Source organism: Falco rusticolus, chromosome 5 (assembly GCF_015220075.1).
Source record: "Falco rusticolus isolate bFalRus1 chromosome 5, bFalRus1.pri, whole genome shotgun sequence".
In the NCBI taxonomy this organism is placed as follows: Eukaryota; Metazoa; Chordata; class Aves; order Falconiformes; family Falconidae; genus Falco; species Falco rusticolus.
In genome coordinates this window covers 62,571,718-62,578,682 of record NC_051191.1, presented here as the reverse complement: position 1 = coordinate 62,578,682, position 6,965 = coordinate 62,571,718, and positions in this window count along the sequence as shown.

Here is a 6,965-nt window from a genome sequence, read left to right as displayed (position 1 = left end):
TCTCAGCAGCTAGTATGGGGCTATATTTTTTGGATTTGTATTTTGTTACTGCTGAGCAGGGCTTACACAGAGTCATGGCCTTTTCTGCTTCTCACCCCACCCCACCAGCAAGTGGGCTGAGAGTGCACAAGAAGTTATGAGGGGACACAGCCAGGACAGCTGACCCCAACTGACCAAAAGGATATTCCATACCCTATGACACCATGCTCAGCATATACAGCTGGGAGAAAGAGAAGGAAGGGGGAATGTTCGGAGTTATGGCATTTGTTTTCCAAGTAACCATTACGTATGATGGAGCCCTGCTTTTCTAGCGATGGCTGAACACCTGCCTGCTAATGGGAAGCAGTGAATGAATTCCTTGTTTTGCTTTGCTTGTGTGTGCAGCTTTTGCTTTACCCATTAAACTGTCTTTATCTCAATCCACGAGTTTTCTTAGTTCTACTTTTCCAATTCTTTCCCCCATCCCACTGGCAGTGGGGATTCAGCAAGTGGCTGCGTGGTGCTTAGTTGCTGGCTGGGATTAAATCACAACAACAAAACCATGAGAGGAGATGGTCTCAGTCTCAGGATCCTTTTTTTTTCTTAAAAAAAATAAAGAGATCTATAAATATATATATTTTATAAATAGCAATTTTTTTATGGCACTATGAAAATAAGGAAGCACATTTTTGTTCTTTGCAAGTGTTGACCTTCTGCCTGCTGACATATTCTGTTCAAGGTTTCCTTAGGTACAGCGTCTTTTTTGGTGGCATGCACAGAGAAGTGTCATTGGCAGCAGGAGGAAGAGACTGACTGCTCAGCTTCACTGCAAGGATTGCTGGAAGGAACCATCTGCTCACTGATCCCTAGCTAGTTCTCCAGTTTCTCTCCAGCAAGCACCTTTTTCTGTCTTCATCCCACATGCTGCCTTAACACTGATCAAATTACTGTATCTTGCTCCTACCTGAAGGTTTTGTCTTTCACTTTTGTGGGACTTTTTTTTTTTTTTTTTTCAAACCAGAACTGTACAGGTAGTAGTAGTGAAGTACTGATCAGGCAGTCTTGGAATTCCTTCTGTTTCCACGGAGCACCTCTGGCGTACTAAACAGAAGTGCCCTGTTACAAACACACTGATTATATGAATTACTGATGGAGTGATTGATATTTATTCGAAAAGCAACACACTGTATATACCCTAGTTTCTACATGTTATCCATCATTTTTGCATCTTGAAAATAGGATGCTGGCAGCTGATTTACTGTACAGCTTATACATACAAGTGGCAAAAAGTTGGATGGGCCCTGCCTAAAAACTTCTCACCTACCTGAATGAGCAGGAAGCTCATTCCAGTCTGAAGTCAGCTGTCAAAGGCTTGTTTGTCCCTTCAAAATTCTTTTATTGTTTTTCTTCCTTACATGAATTAGCAAGTTGTTGTGTAATTTATTTTTGAGGAAATACTCCAAGCCTAAATCAGGCTTTGACCTTTCTTCCATGTGCTTTTGTACGGACTGTTCTACAGCTTCTCTCGATGCTGTTTATATCCTCAATATTTATCCAAGAAAGTGCCACTGATGTGTAGAGTAGTTGAACGAGTCATATTCCTGTGCCTGAACAGAGCATAATCATAGAATCATAGAATGGTTTGGGCTGGAAGGGACCTTAAAGATCATCTAGTTCCAGCACCCCTGCCACAGGCAGGGACACCTTCCACTAGACTAGGTTGCTCAAAGCCCCATCCAGCAAGACCAGGGATGGGTCGTCCACAACTTCTCTGGGCAACCTGGTCCAGTGCCTCACCACCCTCACAGTAAAGGATTTCTTCCTGATATCTAATCTACCCCCTTCCAGCTGAAAGCCATTTCTCTTTGTCCTATCACTACATGCCCTTGTACAAAGTCCCTCTCCAGCTTTCTTGTAGGCCCCCTTTAGGTACTGGAAGGCTGCCGTAAGATCTCCCCAGAGCCTTCTCTTCTCCAGGCTGAACAACCTCAACTGTCTCAGCCTGTCTTCATAAGAGAGAGGTGCTCCAGCCCTCTGATCATCTTCGTGGCTCTCCTCTGGACTCACTCCCACAGGTCCGTGTCCTTCTGTTGGGGGCCCCAGACCTGAATGCAGTACTCCAGGTAGGGTCTCATGAGAATAGAGAAGAGGGGGAGAATCACCTCCCTCAACCTGCTGGCCACGCTTGTTTTGATGAAGCCCAGGATACAGTTGGCTTTCTGGGATGCAAACGCACATTACTGGGTCATGCTGAGCTTTTCACCCACCAAAACCCCTAAGTCCTTCTCCTCAGTGTCAATCCATTCTCTGCCCAGCCTGTAATTGTGTTTGGGATTGCCCTGACCCATGTGTACAACCTTGCACTTGGTCTTGTTGAACTTCATGAAGTTCATATGGGCCCACCTCTGAAGCCTGTCGAGGTCCCTCTGGATAGCATCCCTTCCCTCCAACGTGTTGACCCAACCGCACAGCTTGGTGTAATCAGCAAACTTGCTGAGGGTGCATTTGATCCCACTGTCCCTGTTACCAACAAAGCCATTAAGCAGTGCTGGTCCCAATACCAATCCCTGAGAGAAAAAATGAGACCACTCATCACTGGTCTCCACTTGGATACTGAGCTGTTGACAGCAGCTCTTTGAGTGTGATCATCCAGTCAATTCCTTATCCACCAAATGTTCCAGCTGTTAAATCCATGTCTCTCCAGTTTAGAGACAAGGATGTTGTGTGGGAAGTGTCAAATGCTTTGCAGAAGTCTGGGTAGATGCCATCAGCTGACCTTCCCTTATCCATCAATTCTGTAACCCCATCATAGAAGGCCACCAAATTTGTCAGGCTTGATTTGCTGTTAGTGAAGCTATATTGCCTGTCACCAATCACCTCCTTATCTTCCCTGTGCCTTCGCATAGTTTCCAGGAGGATCTGCTCCATGATCTTGCTGGGCACAGAGGTGAAGCTGACTGGTTGTAGTTCCCCAGGTCTTAAAAATGGGAGTTATGTTTCCCCTTTTGGAGTCAGTGGGAACTTCACCAGACTGCCACAGCTTCTCAAACATGATGGACAGTGGCTTAGCAATTTCATCTGCCAGTACCCTCAGGACCCAGGGATGCATCTCATCAGGTCCTATGAAGCTGTGCACCTTCAGATTCCTCGAATGGTCTCAAACCTGATCTTCTCCTACCATGGGTGGTTTTCCATTCTCCCAGTCCTTGCCTTTGCCTTCTGCAACTTGGGTGGTATGGCTTCACTTGGTGAAGACTGAGGCAAAAAAGTTGTTGAGTACCTCAGGCCTTCTCCATATCCTGAGTAACCAGGTCTCCTGTTTCCTTCTGGAGAGGGCCCACATTTTCCCTAGTCTTTCTGTTATCACCGACATACCTATAGAAGCTTTTCCTGTTGCCCTTGATGTCCCAGGCCAGATTTAATTCTACCAGGACTTTAGGTTTCCCAACCTGATCCCTGGCTACTCACACAACTTCCCTGTATCCCTCTGTAGTGGGTTTGCACGGTAAGGTTTTGGTAGCAGGGGGCACTACAGGGGTGGCTTCTGTGAGAAGCTGACTGAAGCTTCCCCTATGTCCAGTGGAGCCAATGCCAGCCGGCTCCAAGATGGACCTGCTGCTGGCCAAGGCTGAGCTAATCAGTGACAGTGGTAGCACCTCTGTAATAGCATATTAAGAAGGGGGGAGGGGGGGTCCTAACCAAAACCATTTTACCAGCAGAAGAGAGGAGTGAGACTGTGTGAGAGCAACCATGCTGCAGACACCAAGGTCAGTGAAGAAAAAGGGCAGGAGGTGCTCCAGGCGCTGGAGCAGAGATTCCCCTGTAACCCATGGTGAAGCTCGTGGTGAGGCAGCTGTGCCCCTGCAGCCCATGGAGGACCCTGCACCAGAGCAGATGGATGCCCAAAGGAGGCTGTGACCCCATGGGAAGCCCACACTGGAGCAGGGTCCTGGCAGGACCTGTGGCCCTGTGGAGAGAGAAGCCCAGGTTAGAGCAGGTTTGCTGGCAGGACTTGTGACCCCACGGGGGACCCACGCTGGAGCAGTGTGTGGAGAACTGCAGCCTGTAGTAAGGACTCACGCTGGAGAAGTTCATGGAGAACTGTAGCAGGGCAAGAGTGTGAGGAGTCCTTCCCCTGAGGAGGGAGGAGTGCTAGAAAGAACGTGTGATGAACTGACTGCGAACCTCATTCCCATTCCGCCTGTGCCACTGGCAGGGAGGAAGAAGAGAAATCAGGAATTAAGTTAAGCCCAGGAAGAAGGGAGAGGTGGAGGGAAGGTGTTTTTTCTCATTTGAATGGTAGTAAATCAAACTAATTTCCCCAAGTCGAGTGTGTTTTGCCTGTGATGGTAACTGTTGAATGATCTTCCTGTCCCTGTCTCTACCCACGAGCCTTTCATTATATTTTCTCTCCCCTGTCTAGTTGAGGGGCGGGGAGTGATAGAGCAGCTTTGGTGGGCACCTGGCATCCAGCCAGGGTCAAGCCACCACATCCTCCCAGACTACCTGTCCTTGCTTCCACCCTCTCTAGGCTTCCTTTTTGTGTTTCAGTTTGTCGAGGAGCTCCTTGTTCTCCATGCAGGCCTCCTGGCATTTTTGCCTGACTTCGTTGGGATGCGTCGCTCCTGAGCTTGGAGGAGGTGATCCTTGAATATTAACCAGCTTTCTTGGGTCCGTCTTCCTTCCAGGGCTTTATCCCATGGTCCTCTACCAAGCAGATCCCTGAAGAGGCCAAAGTCTGCTCTCCTGAAGGCCAGGGCAGAGAGCTTGCTGTGCATGCTCCTTGCTGCCCTGAGGATCTTGAACTCCACCATTTTGTGGTCAGTGCAGCAACGCTTCCCTTGAGCTCCACATTCCCCACCAGCCGCTCCTTGCTGGTGAGAACAAGGTCCAGCACAGCACCTCTCTTCATCCGCTCCTCTATCACTTGGAGAAGGAAGCTGTCGTCAATGTATTCCAGGAGCCTCCTGGATTGCTTGTGCCCTGCTGTGTTGTCCCCCCAACAGATATCAAGGTGGTTAAAGTCCCCCATGAGAACGAGGACTTGTGTGAGGCTGCTCCTATCTGTCTATAGAGGGCCTCAGCTGCTTGGTCTTCCTGGTTAGGCGGCCTGTAGCACACCCCCGCTATGTCACCTGTCCCTGCTCCTTACCCATCTTCAGGTGGAGCTCCATGCACTCCAGCTGGTCATTGACACAAAGGGCAACACCCCCACCTCTTCTACTCAGCCTGTCCTTCCTAAAAAGCCTGTACCCTTCCATTCCAACACTCAAGTCACGGAAGTCATCCCACCACTTCTCTGCGATGTCAGTAAGATCATAGCCCTGCAGGTGTGCATGTCTCAAACTCCTCTTTTTGTTCCCCATGCTATGTGCATTTGCATCTCTGCATTTAAGCTGGGCCCCTGATGAAGCTGACCTACTGGCTGGAGTGGCCATAATTCCTTTGTACTGCTCTTCAGGTGCTCTCCTGCTGACCAGGCTCTGGGCTTCTACTTCTGGCACGGGCGTCAAACTGGTAGGAGTGGGATGAACTGGTGTTCCCCTCCCCTGGTATCATCTTGAATACTGTGTTGACTCCACCGGTAAAAACCAACACCGCAGTGGCTGCAACTGTACATCACATTTTACAGGGTTGCAGACTGCACCAAGAGTCTTTCCCAGGCGCTTCTAAGTTGAACATGGATAGTACGTGCGCAAGTAAACTCACTTGGGTCTGGTCTAACATTTTTTCATCTGTCCTGCAAAGTTTTCTGGTTAGGAGGTATTGGCTGTTTTCACCTGTTTGTACTGTTATGGAATAGAGGAATTATTTTTACAGCTGTGGGCCAAGTCAGAGTTCTGGAAATGCATCATCCCTTGTTCTACATGCAGGCCTAGCAAGACAGCTAGAGAAGTAAGACAGACGAAAGGCTGCCAACTTTGTAGTAACGTAGGAAGAGCCCCAAGCCATTTCCTCCTTTTAAACAACAGCTGCTGATAGTCAACAGACACTGCATAGACATTTTACCAGGACACTTGATGGTGCTGGCCCTCACCCTGGCTGTGTGGGCTCAGCAGCACACCTAAAGAGTGCGCTGTGTCGAGGGACCTGTGCTGCTCTAGCCCCCTGGAAGCACACATTTGCAAAAAACAAGATGAAAACTGGCAGCAGCTCTCCAAACCTGGTAATAATCTGGTGATATCATGTTAATCACAGTGCATTTGTGCACCCACATAACATGGTCCCAAACTGATCCCAAGCAGAGCTGGCTTCAGGATTCATTAAAAAAACCCACAAACACCAAACTACCAAAAACCCCAAGTTTTTTTTTTGATGTTGCAACATCAAAACATAACTTTATAACCTTAAGTTGTGGTGACTATCAGCATTTCTGTATGGCATGCTTTAGTCAACAGCAGTTGAGTCTAGGGAGGAACAAGGAAGCTGATTTAAAATAATTTCTCTCCCCTCAGAAACAGTAAGTGTGTTGTCTTGCACTACTGAGCTGTGGATTTGTTTAAAATTGGGCATGTCTGTTTTACAATAGGGTCTTAGTCATTCTCTGACAGCTGGTATGAAGCAAAGGCTGCTTGGTAAAGGGAAGTTCTATTAAAAAACATCTTCTGAATTTTGCAATGATTACAGAAAGCTGTCAGTATAAAATGGTATTTTTAATGAGACTGCTGATATAGAAAACCTTTACAGTTTTGTACTTTATAATTAGTATTTCTAGAAAAACAGAGCTGGGTGTTAGAAATTATTATGCTTCATTGATTGCAAATTTGAACTATCTGTTCTTACCTGACATTAAGCTGCACCATAAAGCTCTGTGTGTGTGATGCTTTCTGAAATGACCACCTTCTCATTTTCCTTTGTTAAACATGTTTCCATCTTGGACACAGCTTCACCCAATACCAGACTCTTCTGGGCATTTAAAGTAGTAAATGTGCTAAAAGAATTTAAAGCTGACATAAACCGTTCGTTCCATTGCTTGGTTCACACTG